Source organism: Nannospalax galili, unplaced genomic scaffold, assembly GCF_000622305.1.
Source record: "Nannospalax galili isolate Female #2095 unplaced genomic scaffold, S.galili_v1.0 scaffold451, whole genome shotgun sequence".
Classification (NCBI taxonomy): domain Eukaryota; kingdom Metazoa; phylum Chordata; class Mammalia; order Rodentia; family Spalacidae; genus Nannospalax; species Nannospalax galili.
In genome coordinates this window covers 3,339,787-3,358,053 of record NW_008331662.1, presented here as the reverse complement: position 1 = coordinate 3,358,053, position 18,267 = coordinate 3,339,787, and the positions used below count along the sequence as shown (strand labels likewise).

Genomic DNA, 18,267 nt, shown 5'->3' with positions numbered 1-18,267 from the left:
CTGGACAGCACTGTAGAGATGGTTCAGTGTTGAGCGCACCAGCAGCTCTTGCAGAGGACCAGGGTTCGATTCCCAACACCCACATGGTGATGAACAGACTTTAACTCTAGTTCCAGAGGATCTGACACCCTCTTCTAGCCTCTGTGGGCACTGCGGGACATGGGGTGCACTTACATACGTACAGCCAAACACTCATACATATAAAACCAAGTCTGGACAAACAAGCCTCGCTGCATCCCCAGCTCATGACGCTGAGTTTGTGCTTCTGCTTTGTCCTGTCATACCTCTTCATGGTTCTACTGCTCCTCAGATTAAAAAGCTCCCAGGTTTGGGGCTGGAAAAATGGCTCAGCAGTGAAAAGTGCTTGCTGCTCTTCCAGAGGACCAAGTTTGTTTCCTAGCACCCACATCAGGCAGCTCACAACCACCTGTAACACCAGTTCCAGAGGATCTGAAAATCTCTTCTGGCCTCTTTACACATATAGCGCGTGTGCACACACACACACACACACGCACAAATTAAAATAAAATAAAACCCATCCCTAGGTTTAATTGTCTTCAGATCTTTATTTTCTCATGAAGTTTCTCATGTCACCTAAAACATAAAAAATATGTGTGCTTGTGTCACCCAAGTTCTCTTAGGGTCCTTTGCTCCTGACGTGGGTAGACAAACCACATATCTTTATCTGAATTTTGCACAGTTTATACCTTTGGATGGGGTAGGGGACTTACAAAGGAACTGACACCTGAAGACAGGCAGCACCCAGCTCTGCGCTGGGCCCACTGTTCTGGATCGCTTTTGCCCACAGTCTGCCTCATCTCAAGACGGGGAATGCCCACTCACCCCAGAGTTCCGTGAGGGGTCCATGGGGTCCTTGAGAGGTCCCCCAGTGCCCCCATGGGGTCCAGGGCAGGCTAGCTTGACTGTTCCCTGTTTCCTGCTTCCCAGAATGATGCCAAATCCTTTCCTTCCAATTGCTCCCCACACTAGGCTCCATCCTTCTTCCCAGGGTGCCCTGCACTAGCTCATGGCTCTTCAGAAGTCCAGAAGGACTAAATCATTTCCGGCTACAGCTTGTTAATCAGTCGCTCATCATAGAGGCTCCAGCATAAGCCTAAAATGAGTAAAAAGAAAATGTGTTTCCTATCCTATATACATCACAATGTAGGAAAGTCTACTTTCTTCTTATGAACATATGCTCTTTAAAAGAAACCAAAAGTTCATTTTTTAAGCATAAATAAAGGTTTTATTGGTCAGTTTTGGTAAATGACAACCTCAATTCATTGTTTCACATACTCAAGATGCTTGGGGTGACAGAAAAAAGCTATACTTATTGGCAATGGGCAATGGGTGGGGGAGTGGAAAGGATGTGAATACTTCTGAAAGTTAAAAAGCTACCCCGACTGAAACCAACGAGGTAGGAGTAAATCCAGGATGGAAAAGGCATCATTCAGAGCTGGAGGTCTTGGTGAGTCTGGATCACTTCTGGGACTGCCATCTGCTTCTTGATGGGTTACTGTGGTCTCCCTCCAGGCTTCACTGTCCACCACAGTGCAATGCTCCTCCACTATCCCATCTGGCTTAGTGATCTTGGTCACAGAGATGCTCTTGAAATAGGATTTGGGCTGGGGCTGAAGAATTGGGCCAAGACCCTCCTGGGAAACTTGGGAGTCAAGATCATTGTCCTCTCTGGCTCTAGGATGGGGAGTCACAGGCCATACATCATCAAACCTATGAAAAGGTCCCTGGGACTCCCAGTCTGGTTTGGGGAATTCTTTGGAAGATTCTTGCATCACCTTCCAAGATTGCCGCAAAGATCCTGGGCTGGTGACTATCTGGGTATTTAAGCATTGAGTCCCGAAGTGTCTGCCCCTCTGGAAGTCTTTCACTAGGTGTTTCTGACTCAGGACCTGGAAGTTCAGGAGGGTGGGAAGGCAAGGTCCCCAGGCCCCCATCTCGCTGAACATGTTATTGAAATCCCGTATTAGATCATGAAAACCAAAGTGGTCGTGGACTCGCATCCCTCCTCCTGGGCTGAAGCTGAAGCCAAATTCCTCCGAAGGCTGAGAACCATCAGACCTCCAGCTCCCACAGCCCCACGTGGCTCCTTCCTCCTCCTCTTCATCATCCTCACTTTCATCTGGAGTCATCCCTCCAAAAAAGGGATCTCTATGGCTCTGAGGGAAAAAAAAAAAAAAAAAAAAAAAAAAAAAAAAAAAAAAAACCAGAAAAGGTCAAAGAGACTCATTCCCATAGTGGAACTGGAACATTTGAACCTGTCCTGCAGCCCATGGGCACCAAGGCCATTATTATTTTTTAATTTCAAAATTTTTATGTGTATGAGTGTATTGCCTGCATGTATGTAAGTGCACCCATGTCATGCAATGCCCACAGAGGACAGAAGAGGGCGTCAGATTCCCTGGAACTGGAGTTACAGGTGGGCATTAATCACCATGTGGGTTCTGGGAATTGAACCAAAGTCCTCTGCAAGAGCAGTCACTGCTCTTCACCACTGAGCCATCTCTCCAGCCCCTATATTATTATTATTATTACTATTATTATTATTTATGGGGGAGGGCAAGGTCTCACTCTGTAGCCTTGGCTGGCCTGTAACTTGCTATGTAGACTAGGCTGGCTTAAAACTTATGGTTATCCTCCTGCTTCTGCCTCTTGAGTACTGGAAAAACAACAGGCCTGTGCCACAACATCCAGCCTCAAAGATTTATTTTTGGATACAGGCAAAACACTCTCCAAGAGAATGCCTCATTCTTGCTGCAGGTGGTAAAAGATGTTATGGTAGGAAATGCATATGCTTAAGTAGGAATGGAATTTTTGCTGTCATTGTCAGGGTGAAAGCCTGGGCCTTCCTTGGCAGCCCTAAGAAGTCAGGCTCAGCCACCTGTCCTCAATAGGACAATTAAAGAAACAAGTAATAGTGAAGAGAAGAAAAAGGAGATTTATTCAGTGTGACCCCATTGGAAAGAGAAGCAGAGTCCATCTTCAGGGTCATGACATGAAGTTCAGGTTTAAGTAGAAGAAAGGGGTGTAAGCAGTCCCGGTCAAGATATGGTACTACCATCATCAGCTTCAGTCTCTCCTCCAAGGTAGTCTGACAAGTTGTGAGAACTGTGTGAAATCTCTTTCCAGGAGAAAAGTTCCTTCTCTGGCTGGCACCAGGCTTCAGCCTTTTCCTTTTCCCAGCATGAAATTCCTGGGGAAATTCCAATTTCTTGGGGTCCATTGTTTCAATATTCTGAGAGCAAAGGGAGGGGCATAAGAGACTTTTTAGAATATGTATTTTTGCCAGGATGGTTACAGAATTCAGGGTCAACATCAGCTCAGGAACAAGGAACAGCTTAGTTTTGGCCCTTTAGCCAGATTGATTAAGTGACAAACTGAGATAGGGTTTTTATGTAGCCTAGGCTGACCTTGCTATGTAGCTAAAGATGACCTTAAACTTTTGATCCTTCTGCTTCCCCTCCTGAATACTGTTATTGTGTGTCACCACACCCAGTTTATGTGGTGCTGGGGATTAAACCCAGGGCCTCATGGGTGCTTGACAAGCACTTTACCAACTGAGCAGTATACCCAGCCCTTGGCTAGATGTCTAAATCCCACCTGTGGCCAGTGGGTCCTTCCCTTTTAGCCCCTTAGGCTTCTGCTCCTGTCTCATTTCTGCTTGGAAGCCTTATCTTCCTCATGCATCTCTTTGGCCTGCTTCATGCATGGGCTGCATTAGCAGCTTCTTGCCACTTTCTCAGCCACATAGATCTGATTCTTGCTCCTCTTTTATCCTCTGGGCACTGTCAATCTTGTGATAGATTTGTTTTTTCCTGACCACTAGGAAACTTTGAGCTACATTTGTGCTCTTAGTGCCTGTAAGGAGTTCACAGGTGAATTTTTGATGCCTAGGTACTGTATTAACTTTATTAAAGATTATATGTTCTTTTTTAAATTTTATTTTTTCTATGTGTATGAGTATCTTGCTTGCATAAGTGTACCCGTGTCATGCAGTGCTCATGGAGTTCAGAAGAGGGTGTCAGATCCCCTGGAAACTGGAGTTATGAACAGTTATTAGCCACCATGTGGGTGCTGAGAACTGAGTCCTCTGCAAAAGCAACAAGTACTCTTAACCACCGGGCCATCTCTCCAGCTCCTATATATTATTTTTTATTATATTCATTTGTGGGGGGGAGTGCATGTGACACCATGCATAAATGGAGGTCAGAGGACAACTTGTCGGGGTTAGTTCTCTCCTTCCACCACGTGAGGCACAGGGATTGATTGAAGTCTCAGATCATCAGGCTTGGCAGCAAGTGCCTTTAATCATGGAGCCGTCTCTCCAGCCCAAGGTTGTATGCTTTCGACCCTAGATATTCTTGTCAGTAGTGAGGAGACAGAGGCACAGTTCTACACTGTCGCCCTCAGTAGCCTAAGGAATTCCCCTAAGTTTTGGGGGGAACTTGACTCAGACCAAACTGAGACTCATGGCTTTGATGTAGAAAATAATTTCAAGATTAGAGGATATGAAACAGAGTTGAATTTTATTAAGAATAGAAAGGCACCCAAGAAAAGAATAAAAGTACACCCCAAAACATGGGTATGGGATTCTCAAAGAAGAATGGCAGAAAGCGAGACACACCCAAGTGTGGGTACACCTCAAGGGGGAGTCCCAAGGCCTGTATTAGCCACATATACCATTGTAATGGCTCTCAAATTACATCTCAAAAGGGTGCTAAGAAACTGTCCTCCCACCTTTTCTCTCTCTTTCAATGAGTGAGATTATAGGGTAACTCTGGATGTGCCTTGGATGGGATTATGATTTGATAAGGGAAAAACCAGGAGTCCTGAGAGTTGCATAAGGAGTTTACAACACATCTTTTACTGTACATAGAGTTTTGGGTGAGATTCCTAGAAAACTTCAGATTCACAGCTGGGAAGGGAGAAAGGCCTTGAGCAGCTGTTAATTGTGCCAGAATTCTTGCTTGTCAGCTAGAGAAAGAGGATTCAGCTAGACTCTTGGTTCAGGGGCTCCTTTCCCTTCTCATGTTTCCATAATTTTCCTGGCCTTTCTATCATCATCTTTCCCTACTTTTTAACTTTCCTTTTGCCTCATTTAATCATTTCTAACAGCACATTTAAAAAATTTTAAACATTTTATTGTGTGTATGTCTGTGTGTGTGTGTGTGTGTGTGTGTGTGTGTGTGTGTGTGTATTCAGGTGCCACAGCACATGTGTAGAGATCAGAGGACAACTTTTAGGGGTTGGCTCTTTCCTTCCATCTTTCCATAGGTTGAGACAGGGTACTGTCACATTGTAACCCAGGCTGGCCTTTAACTTGCAGCAATCCTCCTACCTCAGCCTCCCAAGGGCTGGGATTATAGGTGTGAGGCACTATACCCAGCTGACATTTGTCTTTTTAAAGTCAGAGATGGAGTATATAGCTCAGTGGTACAGTGCTTGTCTACCTTTTTTTTTTTATATGAAATGAGTTCATTACTTTATGTTAAATAATTATATAAACACATATTAAGAAAATCATGTCTAGATATTTGCAGTACATTACATAAATTACATGGAAAAAAAGGATGTTACTTACCATTTGGAAGGTTTTGGTTAGCTCCACAATACCTAAAAAAAAAAAAAAAGTCAAATTATTCACTATGAGAAGACAACCTCAGATGCAAACAGTTCTGTGATCAAAAATCTACAGGGAATCGTGTCTGGCTCATCACCTTGACAATTTTGACAGAGCATTTGCAATATATGAGATGCTTTATTTTTTTTCCTGTGATAGCAATGGAGCCCAGTACTCTACCACTGAAATATATTCCCAGCCCATAAGATACTTTCAGATGCTGCCTGGGATTTAGGGACAGTATCATTTTTAACTAGCTTAGAGATGGGAAAACTAGAAACCACAGAAACTACATAACTTATTCAAGGTTATATAGCCAGAAAACTAGAGCTGGGATTCAAGTTCAGGTAGCCTGATCCAAATCCATTTAAAGAACCATCACCATGAAGATCTCAGGGAGACTGCTTGTTACCCAGAGCTGCCTGCCAGAGCTTGCAGTGACTGTGGAGGCATGGTTGGGAGGGGAACACAGATCCACCAATCCTCATTCATGAATCCCATGTCAAAGGAATCTTACCTTAAAAGGCAATATCCTCACTTCTGCTATCAATTCCATTGGATAAAGCACGGGCACATAGCAATTTACCTATCAAACAACTATAGATTTTTGACATAGGTGTGATGACTCACACCCTAACTCCAGCACTTTGAAGGCTGAGGCAAGAGGATTTCTGAAAGTTTGAGGCCAGTAGTGAGTTCCAAGTCAGCCTGGGCTAGAGATTAAGACCCTGTCTCAAAAGACCAAACAAAATGGAATGCAGATTTCTTTTTTTCCCCCAGTGGATAAAATGAAAAACTCTCCAGCTTAAAGGAAGGATGTAAACCACATATACTCTTCTGCTTTAAGCGATAAGAGTGTCTGTTTCCCCAGATGGTCTTGATAGGGGTAGAGTGCTGTGAGATTTGTACTTTATAGAAAGAAAAGAAATGTCACCAGACATGCATGTCTACATGACTCTGTTAGTCTTTAAAGATGGAGAATATAACAGGGTACCAGCTACCAATACTTCTGTTTCAATATGAAAGTCATCTTTGGAACAAAATGAGATCCGTACTGGGATGGAATAGGATGTCCTAGGCATGACAAGTTCTTACTGGTATGGGATTAAGAAGCAAGCCTTCCAGTCCTGCTGAGTCAATGGGCAGGATCTATTTTCAGTTCTCAACTTGTCCCCAGACGCTCTGAGTCTCTTGCCAAACTGAATCAGTGCAGCAGCATCTGCTGGTTTTGATGAAAAACTCTACATTATCCAGTAAGAGAACAGCAGAAAGCGTCTGGATAAAGTGTCCGAAAGTGAGGGAGATCAGCCAACTATCTGGTCATGGAGCCAAACTATTTGTTAATAGTAAGAAAAGAAAGGGCCAATCTTGGTCTGCTTAACTCCATATTCCTCGGGCAAGACCAGATGTCTATTTCTGAATGCTGTTTAGCCTGAGAATCAAGGTTTCCTTATGGATTTCTCTGCCTGGGTGCTTGACCTCTGCTGCTCAGACCTTGTGCTGAGTCTGTACTCTTGAGGCAGGATAGAAGGACAGGGAAAGTTGTGGGGATGTGGTGGAGAAAAGGAGTCCCGTACCCCAGAGTCTGGATGAAATCTCCTCTCTCCATCTGAGAGGCAAGAATTCCAAGTGCTTGAGGCCTTTCTCCCTTCCCATCTATAAACCTGCAGTTTTCTAGGAAACTGACCAGTAAACCTATTAACAAGGAAAGGACATACTAAAGCCCTTGTGTACACCCAGTGGCTCCTGTTTTTTCAGATTATAATTCCACTCAAGACTCCTCTGAGCCACCCTGTAATCAAATCAAAAAGTAAACAGAGGGGCTGGAGAGATGGCTCAGTGGTTAAGAGTAGTGGTTGCTCTTCCAGAGGACCTAGATTTGGTTCCCAGCACCCACATAGTGGCTAACAACCGTGTATAACTCCAGTTCCAGGGGATCCAAAGCCCTCTTCTGGCCTCTGTGGGCACTGCATAACATGGACACATTTATACACGTGCAGGCAAAACACTCATACACATAAAAAATAAAAACAAAGTAAAAACAGATAGCACAGTGGGTAAAGGCCCCTCTTTGCTAAGCCTGATGACCTCAGTTTGATTCCCGGGTCCCATAGGGTAGAAGGAGGGAAAATATTTCCTCTAGCTGCCCTTTGACCTCCACATTTGTGTCATGCTCTTGGGTACCTTTCTTTCTCTTTCTAATAAAAGCCCTGATTCTGCTTTATATAGGCTAGTTCTGACGTTCTTTTCTATGTTGAAACCATAGTTCAAAACGAGAGGATTCTAGTTTTGTCTGAGTCAAGGCCCCTTAAAAGGGTAAGGGGAGTCTTTAGGCTACATTGCCCAGCTGGACCTCCCTCCCCATCACTGCTCACAACCACCCTACTACCTGCCTGGACACCCTCATCCCCTTGATGGCTATCTGTATACCTAACTTCTGGCACACACTAAATTCTGTCTTTAGCTTCTGGATTTTTCCTGTTATTTGGTTCTTGAGTGCTTATTGTGTTTTAAGCAGTGCTGGCAATTGAACCAGGGCCTTGTGCATGCCAGAAAAGTGTTCTTCACTGAGTCACATCCCTAGCCCTCTTGTGTCCTTCTTGACTCCCATTTCACCATGTTGGCCTAATGCCTAGCCAAGACCCTTGGTGACACAACCAGCTTCCTTCATGTTTTTGACTTTTTTTTACCTGCTTTTGGAAAGAACCACTATTGTTCACAGTCCCATAACAGACATATATTTAGAGCTTGAGGTGGAGCAATCAGGAGGAAATGCTTTTTTTAAAAGAGGAAATGCAGGATTAGTTGTGGAGACAGCTTAGCCTTCCTTACAGCTTAGCTTCCTTAGAGATTGCGTTCAGGAAAGCAATCAGGAAAAATATAAACTCAATCAGACTTTCCAATAGAAGGTCTTTCCTTGAAAATACAGGTAATGAAATAGTAAACAGCAAAAAAATTTAAAATAAGAACCACAATAGGCCTTTGATTCTTATTAATATTCCATTTTTTATATCATAAAAAGTTAATTCTGGCAACTCTGTCCCTTGAGAAGCCTCTACCTGCGTGTTAGATATGTGCTGTCCTTTGTCTAAATGTTTCTTTTTTCCCTTAATGCCTGTGCTTAAATCTATATTAAACTCTTTCTAAGAGTCAGGCATGATGGCTCACACCTGTAATTCCAGCACTCTTTGGGAAGCTGAGGCAGGAGTACCACCAAGAGTTTGATGCCAACCTGGGATACATAGTCTGACCCTATCTCAAAACAAACCAGACCAAATGAGTTTTTTTTTAATTTTTAATTTTGTGTATATGAGTGTATTGCCTGCATGTATGTGAGTGCACCATGTTGTACAATGCCTGTGGAGGTCAGAAGAGGGCATCAGATCCTCTGGAACTGGAGTTACAGATAATTGTTAGCCTCCATGTGGATGCTGGGAACTGAACCTGGGTTCTCTGCAAGAGCAGCCAGTGCTCTTAACTGCTAAGCCATCTCTACAGCTCCTGGTCAGCATTTTGTTTTGTTTTGTTGTTTAAAGATTTATTTTTTGCTGCTCCCAGCACTCAGGATGCAGAGGCAGGCAGATCTCTACCAGTTCAAGGCCAACCTGGTCTACCTAGAAAATTCCAGACCACTCAGTGCTACATAATGAGACCTTGTCTCAAAAATAAATAAATAAATAAAATAAACCAACCAAACAAAATTTATTTCTTTTCTAAAGTATGTGCTGTTCTCTCTCTCTCTCTCTCTCTCTCTCCTCTCTCTCTCTCTCTCTCTCTCTCTCTCTCTCTCTCTCTCTCTCTCTCTCTCTCTCCAGGCAGTTGTGAGCCATCCAAATCCTCTGAAAGAGCAGCAAGTGCTCTTAACCATGGAGCCATCTCTCCAGTCCAAGACCCATTTCTTAATAAACTCCAACTCTGGGGGAAAAAAAAAAGTCCTTTGAACTAAATACCTGTAGTTTCCTATCAAATTTTGGCTATGTGAATTTAGTTTTTGTCTCTTTTCTCCCCAGTGTTAAGAATTAAACCCAGGACCTTGTGAAGGATAGGCAAACCCTCTATAGCTGAAATGAACCCTTAGCCCTGAATTTAAATTTTTAAAAATGATACAGTAACTTAATATTTACAAACACCAATAATTTACTTTTAGTGTTTCAAAACTGAAACCTGAATTTAATTTTCAGTCTGATAGAGCTGTTCTGTTTTTGTAAGGACAAATTTGCTCCTTCTGAAAGGCTTGATTTTAGGTTGCAAAAATTTAAGAGTTAAGTTTTTTGTTTGCTTGTTTGTTGACAGAGTCTTTCTATGTATTCCCAGCTGGCCTAGTAATCACAGCAATCCTTCTGTTTCAGCATCCCCAGTGCTGGAACTTTTTTGTCTTTTGAATCTAGGTCTTGTTATATTCCTGCTTGACCTTGAACTTGCCATGTAGACTAAGCTAGTGTTTGGTGTGAACCTGGAGCCATCCCCCTGCCTCTGTTTCTTGAGGGCCAGACCTGTACCACCACACCACACCCTAATAGAAGTGATATTTGGGGTTTTGTTTTGCTTGTTTGTTTTGAGACAGGATCTCGTGTATCCCAGGCCTCAAACTCAGTCTGTATAACAAGGATCTTGAACTTCTGATCTTCCTGCCTCCACCTCCTAAGTGCTGGGATTGCAGGTGTGTGCTATCACATCCAGTGTATATGGTACAAGAGATAGAACCTAGGGTTTGGTGCATACTAGGCAAACACTCTACTAACTAGCTACAACCCCCACTTAATTCTTTTTTCTTTTGTGTGTGGTGTGGTGTATGGGTGTGTGTCTGTGTGTGGGTGGGTATGGGTGTGTGCAAGTATACATGCACATATGTGTATGTACATGCTTATGCATATGAATGTGTGTATATAGAGCCCAGAAATGTCTTCCTCAATCACTCACTACCTTATTTTGTTGAGATAGGATCTCTCACTGAACGTAGTTCTCACTGATTTGATTTGGCTAGACTGGCTGGCCAGCAAGCCCCAGGGATCTGCCTGTGTTCCCTACCCCCAACCCCTATAGGATCACAACTGTGCAATCGGCTTTTTTTCTTGTCTTTTCTTTTTTCTTCTCCTTGTTTTGAAATTCTACATTTTATTAGTGTTTGAGAGAAAAGTAACAAACTCAGCAAGGTGTAAATCTTGGCGGCTACCAAGAGGAAGGAGATGGAGAAGAGAGATAGTCATGTTTTCTGAGTTAAGATCTAAGAAAACAGGCATGTTCTGCAATGGGGGTCAGCAAACAGCTACATGGTGGGCAGGGAGTCTCCCAGGAGAGTGAGAATGCCCAGCATCAGGGCAAGCACTTAGGGTTTTGGCTGCTATCCAAAGAGACAGAAAGGAGGAAAAGAGAAGTCAACACTATTCCAGTTAGAACTCAAAAAAGCTGTGCCTAGCATTTGTGTGTGTGTGTGTGTGTGTGCATGTGTGTGTGTACATTACATGTCATATGTGTGGTGGTCAGAGAACAACTTTCAGAAATTGATTCTCTCCTTCTACCCTTCCACTGTGAGATGCAGGGATCGGACTCAGGTCATGAGGCTTTTATGACAAGTGCCTTTACCCGTCCATGTGCCTGACCCTTTAAGTGAATACTGGGGACTGAACTCAGTTCTCAAACTTGCAATGCCAAATACTTTACCAATTGAACTATCTCCCCAGCCCTGTAGCAAGCAGTTTCACAAATACACATTTTTCTTATGAAGAAAAGTGTAACTCACTCACTTCTTCAAAAGTTATGAATTACTTCACTCCAGAATCATACAGTTGGGGTTGTCTTTAATTTTTAAATTTTATGTATATGAGCATATTGCCTGCATGTGTGTAAGTGCACCCATATTGTGCAATGCTGGAGGAAGTCAGAGGGAGGTGTTTGGCTCCCCTGGAACTGGAGTTATGGATGGTTTTTAACTACCATGTAGGTGCTGGGAACCAAATCCAGGTCCTATGCAAGAGCAGCCAGTGCTCTTAACCGATGAGCTATCTCTCCAGCCCTGAATTTTCTTGCAATTCAGAAAAATCAATAGTCACTTCTATATTTTCCAGAATATTATTACAGTTGTTTTATTTACAAAGGAAAAGAGTGGCCGGGCATGGTAGCATATGCCTTTAATCCCAGCACTCAGGAGGCAGAGGCAGGCGGATCTCTGTGAGTTCAAGGCCAGCCTGGTCTACATAGTGAGTTCCAGGACAGCTGGGGCTACAGGGAGACCCTGTCTCAAAAAGACCAAAAAAAAAAAAAAAGGAAAAGATAAAGTAGCAGAAATATATAGAAGTTGGACAGCAGTGTGGTGGCTAATTTTAATTGTCAACTTGACATAGAGTCTCAATGAGGGATTGATTGTCTAGATCAGGTTGGCCTGTGGGCTTGTCTGTGGAGTATTGTCTTGGCTTACTGGATATGGGAAGACCCACCCTGAGTGTGGGTGGTTCCATTCCCTGGATTTTCATCCTGTACTGTGTAAGAACAGTGAAAGCATGTTGAGCACTCTAAGGCATACATTCTCCGCTCTTGACTGTGGATGTGACGTGACTCAAGTTCCTGTCCTGACTTCCCCGGAATGCTGGACTGCTAGAACTGTGAGCTAAAATAAACCTTTTTTCCCTCTAAGCTGCTTTTGTTGGGGTATTTTATCACAGCAATTGAAAGGAAACTAGAACAGCTTTTGACAGAATTCTGGCTGTGCACTTTCACGGCACCACCTGGGCAAGTTGCTCATCTGCTCTGTCTGGAGAAGACTTTTAACCATTAGTTCCCCAAGTCTGTGACCTAACGTCAAGCCATTCCTCTCACTGGTTTCATCTTGATGAGATTCTAAACTTTAGTTGTTCTCAGGAGGCCCTACTCTTGAACTAGATTTTTGTCTTGGTCTCTATTTCAAAACTTAATTTCCAATTATTTATACAGCTCATGTGATCTCTAGATTTGGAGTCCTGACCTCCCTAGGTTATAGACCCCAATAATCTTTGAATAGTTATCACCTTTAACCTACCAGTCTGAATTCCACAGCATCCCCCTCTATCTCCTCAATTCTGTGCCAACTTGAGTCTGGCCAGCTGCTCCCCTTTGCACCATTCATTGACAACAGCTTCATGAACTTTAGCCTAATATTATGAAATATTTTGAACATGCCTGTTCACAGTCACTGTTCCCAAGATCCAATCACACCTCAGTGGACATTTTCAGTACTCATTCTGAGCTGGGATAAAAAGATGGGAAAATTTTTTTATTTTTATGTGTATGAGTGTATTGCCTACAGGCATGTAAGTGTACCCATGTTACACAATGCTTGTGGAGGTCTGAAGGAGGCGCCAGATTCCTCTGGAACTGGAGTCATGGATGGACTTCACACATTCAAGGCAAGCACACTACCAACTGAACTATATCCCCAACCCTAGTTTTCTTTAATAAGCATTTCACAAGGAGTTTGCCACCTGGCATAGATGTCATGAAAACCATTACTAAGTCAAAATGGAAAGAAAAAGACTCATCAGCATTGTATTAGACATGCAGATTCAGGCAAGTCCACCACTACTGGACATTTGATCTACACATATGGTGAGACTGTCAACAACAAAAACGCTGAAATTTTTGAGAAGGAAGCTCTGAGACCAGGAAATGGCTTTTTCAAGTATGCCTGGGTCTTGAAGAAACTGAAAGTGGTGTGTGGAGATGGCATCACCATTGATACATGGAAATTTGAGATCAGCAAGTATTATGTGACCATCAATGATGTCCTAGGACACAGAGACTTTGTCAAAAAATGATTATAGGTACATCTCAGACTGTGCTGTCCTGATTGCTGCTGCCAGTGTTGGGATTGGGGGAGGGTGGGAAAGGGTGTCACAAAGTCCAAGCTGGCCTCAAACTTGCTGCGTAGCCGAGGATAGCCTTGAACTCCTGATCTTCCTGCTTCCATCCCCCACATACTGGGATTATTGGTATACACCACCATACCTTGTTCCAGTGCTGGTGAATCTGAAGTGTTTCTTCAAGAAGAGCAGGCCTGTGAGTAAGCCCTCTGCTTTACATGTGCTGTGACATAACTAACTTGGGGTGTTACCAAAATTGGTTCCACTGAGCAACTCACAGCCAGAAGAGATAAATGAGTATCACCAAGGAAGTCATTACTGATGTTAGGGAAATTGGCTACAACCCTAACAAAACAGCGTGTGTACCAATTTCTGGTTGGAATGGTGATAAAGATGCCGCAGCCAAGTGCTGATGTGCCTTGGTTCAAGAGATGGAAAGGCAGTGCTAATGGAACTGTGCTGCTCGAAGCCTTTGATGTATCTTTCCACTAACTTGTCTAGTGCCTGAGCCCTCACATATGCCCCTCCAGGGTGTCTACAAAATCGATGGTATTGGTAGTGTCCTTGTGGGATGAGCTGAAGCAGGAGGATCACTCAGAAGTTCAAGGTCAGATGCACTACACAGTCACACCGTGTCTTAGAAACAAAACAAAACAAAAAATGTGCCAGTGAAATGGCTCCTCAGGTAAAAGTGCTTGCTCTATAAGCCTAATGACCTGGATTTAATTCCTGGAATCCGTGTAAAGGTGTTAGGAGAGGACTCCACAAAATTGTCCTCTGACCTCCACATGTACCACACACACACACACACACACACACACACACACACACACACACAGAGACATACACATAAAAAAGTAAAAAAAAAGGAAAATTAATTTGCCTGGAAAAGCTATAAAATGGGGGTCTTTTTAGAATGATTGGTTTCAGATAATGATTCTCATTTTTTTCAATAAAAACAGTAATCACATATGGACTTAGAACAAATTGTGTTTTTTTTTTGTTTTTTTTTTTTTGGTCTTTTTGAAACAGGGTCTCCCTGTAGACCCAGCTGTCCTAGAACTCACTATGTGGATCAGGCTGGCCTTGAACTCACAGAGATCCACCTGCCTCTGCCTCCCAAGTGCTGGGCTTAAAGGCGTGCACCACCACGCTAGGCATAAATAGGTATTTTAGAGATGTGTTTAAGACCTTCTATTGTGTTTCGGTGTTTACCCTGTGTTCAGTATTATGTTAAGCGCTTTATAACAACACATGACCAAATTTAATCCTCACACAAGTTAATTAACTTATTACTAAAGATGTAACCAAGACAAACTGGACAGTGTCTTGAGTGGTTCATCTAGAACTCTAATCATTACACTAGAAAAGAAAGAAAAAAGAAACACTCAGGAGAAGATGAGTACTGTGTTCTACAAGTTTTCTAGAACCAGGGCTGGTGAGATGGATCAGTGGATAAAGGTACTTGCTGCCAACCCTGATGATCTAAGTTTGATCTCCAGGACCCATATGGAAGAAGGAGAGAACTGATTCCCACAGGTTATCCTCTGACCTCCACACGTGCCTCCCCAATGCAAAATATACAAAATGTAATTTAAGGATTGGAGAGATGGCTCAGTGGCTAAAGCACTCGCTATTCTTCCAGAGGACCAGAGTTCGGTTCCTAGCACCCACATTGAGCAGCTAACAGCCACCTGTAACTGCAGCTTCAGGGGGATTCAATGCCTTCTTCTGGCCTCTGAGGGCACCTGCCCACATAGTAAAAATTAAAAAATTTATGCATATGCACATAATAAAAATTTTTTAATTAATTTAAAATTTAAAAGGCTATCTGGAACCCTTACTACATTCAGACTGGTTGGTCCCAAGTAGATTTTACTGGGAGTAATCAGCAAGGAAACACCTGGGTCCTCTAAGGTCTTGCTGTCCTCTGAGAGAACAGGGTGTTTCCTGGATGGTTATTCCTGTGTGCAAGAGGATTGGGATGTGTTTAGAGCTTGCCATCAGAAGGAAGAAAACACTACAAACCACCCAAACTATGGCACTCTAACAGTGCTTCCAGGTCAGCTTTGGTGCTTCACGTCTCTCTGTGATTTTCTCCCTTGGTGGAAAACATGGCATATCCTGCTATACGAAGTTAAAAAGAGTAGTGAGACCGTGTTATGCAATACCATTTTAATATTAGGACATTGACCATGTACTCAGAAACACTGAGGCTCTTACCAGAGGCTAGAAATATTCTCAATACAAGTGCACATCCTTCTGAAGATGATTAGTCACCATGACAAGGTGATCTTTCCAGTAACTTCATTGTGACAGCTTTCACATGATATTAAGCTCGACATTTGTCACAGTCATTGTGAATTACCAATATAAATCTTTCAGTGCAACATTTTCATTAGGGGTGTTCAGAATTATATTTTTATGCTTCAAATCAAACCTTAGCTCCAAATTATATGGGTTGCTTATTTGCTTAAAAAACCTTTCAAAAATGCATCATTTCTTCAGGGAATGCATCAATAAGAAAAATGTACAAAAGAAAAGCAATCATGAGCCTATTTCAGAATTTGAATGTTGCTTTCAAGTTTAAAGTATCTTTAAAACTGATTCTATTTTTTACACTGTTTAGTCTCCTGGCAGCCATTCAGTCATTCTTTCAACAAGCGTTACTGGATTGCCTTCTATATAGGCCAGGCTATGCTAAAATAGGTAGTAAGACATAACAATGAACTTGAATTTGTTTTTGAATTCTAATTGAATTGCATATTGATACCAGATACACAAAATACTTGTCCTATGTCATAAGTTTTTTTGTGTTCATACTCTCAATAGCATTTTATGATATACTAGACATGATAAGACTTTTATAAAAAAAGGTTTGTTTTTATTTTTAATTATGTCAATGCATGTGTGTCTATATATGGGGGTATGTGTACATGCAGGTAGGTGCTTGCAGAGGCCAGAGGAGCACCTCAGATTCCCTGGTGCTGGAATTACATACAGTTGTGAGGTACCAAAGGTGTGTGCTGGGAATTGAACTCAGGTCATCTGCAAGAGCAGTACGTACTCTTAACCACTGAGCCATCTCTTCAGCCCCCACAAGAAATTTTTAAAAAAGATTTTATTTATTTTTTCATATTTACATAGTTTATTGACATTATTTGTTGATTAAAGCATATTACAAACAAGTGCCCTTTCTCCTGACCTCAAGATCATCAGGAAGACACTGAGATTTTACCACTTACTTTAAAGCCACTGAGTTCCTAAATCACCAACCAACTTTTACAATAGAAGCAATGAGGGATCATCTAAAAACAGCTTTATTTTTTTAATTGTTTACTTATTTAATAGTTTAGTGTAGAATCTCATTTGATTTCTTTTGGGGGGCTTCTATTTGTTTTTTTTTCATGTTGGTTTATTTTTATAAATAAAATAAAAATAAAGTCTTACAGGGCTTATACTGACTTTAATATTGTATTTTATTCTCATTTTACATGTATGAGTACATTGCCTGCATGTATGTAAGTGCACCCATGTATGCAAAGCCTGTGGAGGCCAGAAGAGTGTATCAGATCCCTTGGAGCTGGGGTTACAGATGATTGTGAGCCACCATGTGGGTGCAGGGAACATAACCCAGGATCTCTGGAAGAGCAGCCAGTGCTCTTAACTTCTGAACCATGTGTCTGTGCCCCCCTCTCCAAGAGCTTCTTAATGTTTGATAGTGGTAGTATAGAAATAAATTGAATTTTTATTTTTACATTTGTGTGTGTGTGTGTGTGCGCGCGCTCACCTTCCACCTTATTGAGGTAGGATCTATTGCTGCTGTTTCTGCTTCTGTGCTGCACATCCAAGGCTAGCTGGCCCTTGAGTTTCTGGGTGACTCTCCTGTCTCTGCTTCCTCCATCTTGATGTAGGAGTGCTGAAATTACAGATGTGAACTACTGCATCTGTCTTTTTTATGTGGGTTCCTGGAATGAAATAAAGGTCATCAGGTTTTCATGGCTAGCACTTTTACCCACTGAGCCATCTGCCCTGTTTGTGTATATATATTTTTGTAAAATCCTATATCCAACATACTTTTTTTTTGAGACAGAGTCTCCCTGTAGCCCCAGCTGGCCTGGAACTCACTATGTAGACCAGGCTGGCCTCAAACTCACAGAGCTCCACCTGCCTCTGCCTCCCAACTGCTGGGATTAAAGGTGTGTGCCACCACACCCAGCCCAACATACTTTTTTATGGAACATTTTTTTTCCAAAATGAGAGTCTCTCATTTCAGTCCAAGTTCTCATGATTAATTATAACATATTTCATACCAATACCTCACACTATCTAATGGTGAAAAAAAAAGTGTAATTACAGGCCACACAGCATTCAGAAAAAAAATGTATTTGCTAGTTCTATCTGCTGAAGAATTTCAGATGAAAATGTTTCTCTCTCTCTCTCTCTCTCTCTCTCTCTCTCTCTCTCTCTCTCTCTCTCTCTCCTCTCACTTTGGGGATCAAAACCAGGGCTACCACTGAGCTGCAATTCCACCCTTGGGTTCTCTTTTAATGGAATCATTGCTCTGCAGCCCAATTTCCTCCCTTCCATCCCCTTCACTAGTACCCTACTTGCTTGCTGTTCTGAAGTTTTCAAGAAGCTCCTGTTGGGAGTCTGCCTTTGCAAATCATTTACTATGATTTTTAACTCAGAGTTTATGAGGTCAAATGCCACAGGGACCAGGCAATAAACAGAAATAAATGCAGGAAAAAGTGGGACTAGAGACCATGGCACATGGCTGGTACAACATAGATACCA

At 42.4% G+C, this 18,267-nt stretch overlaps 1 pseudogene; it reads right to left on the bottom strand.

Annotated features, from left to right (window-relative positions):
- Positions 1-1,258: 1,258 nt before the first annotated feature.
- On the bottom strand, positions 1,259-17,406 carry LOC108490495 (annotated as a pseudogene).
- Between the last annotated feature and the right edge of the window lie 861 nt (positions 17,407-18,267).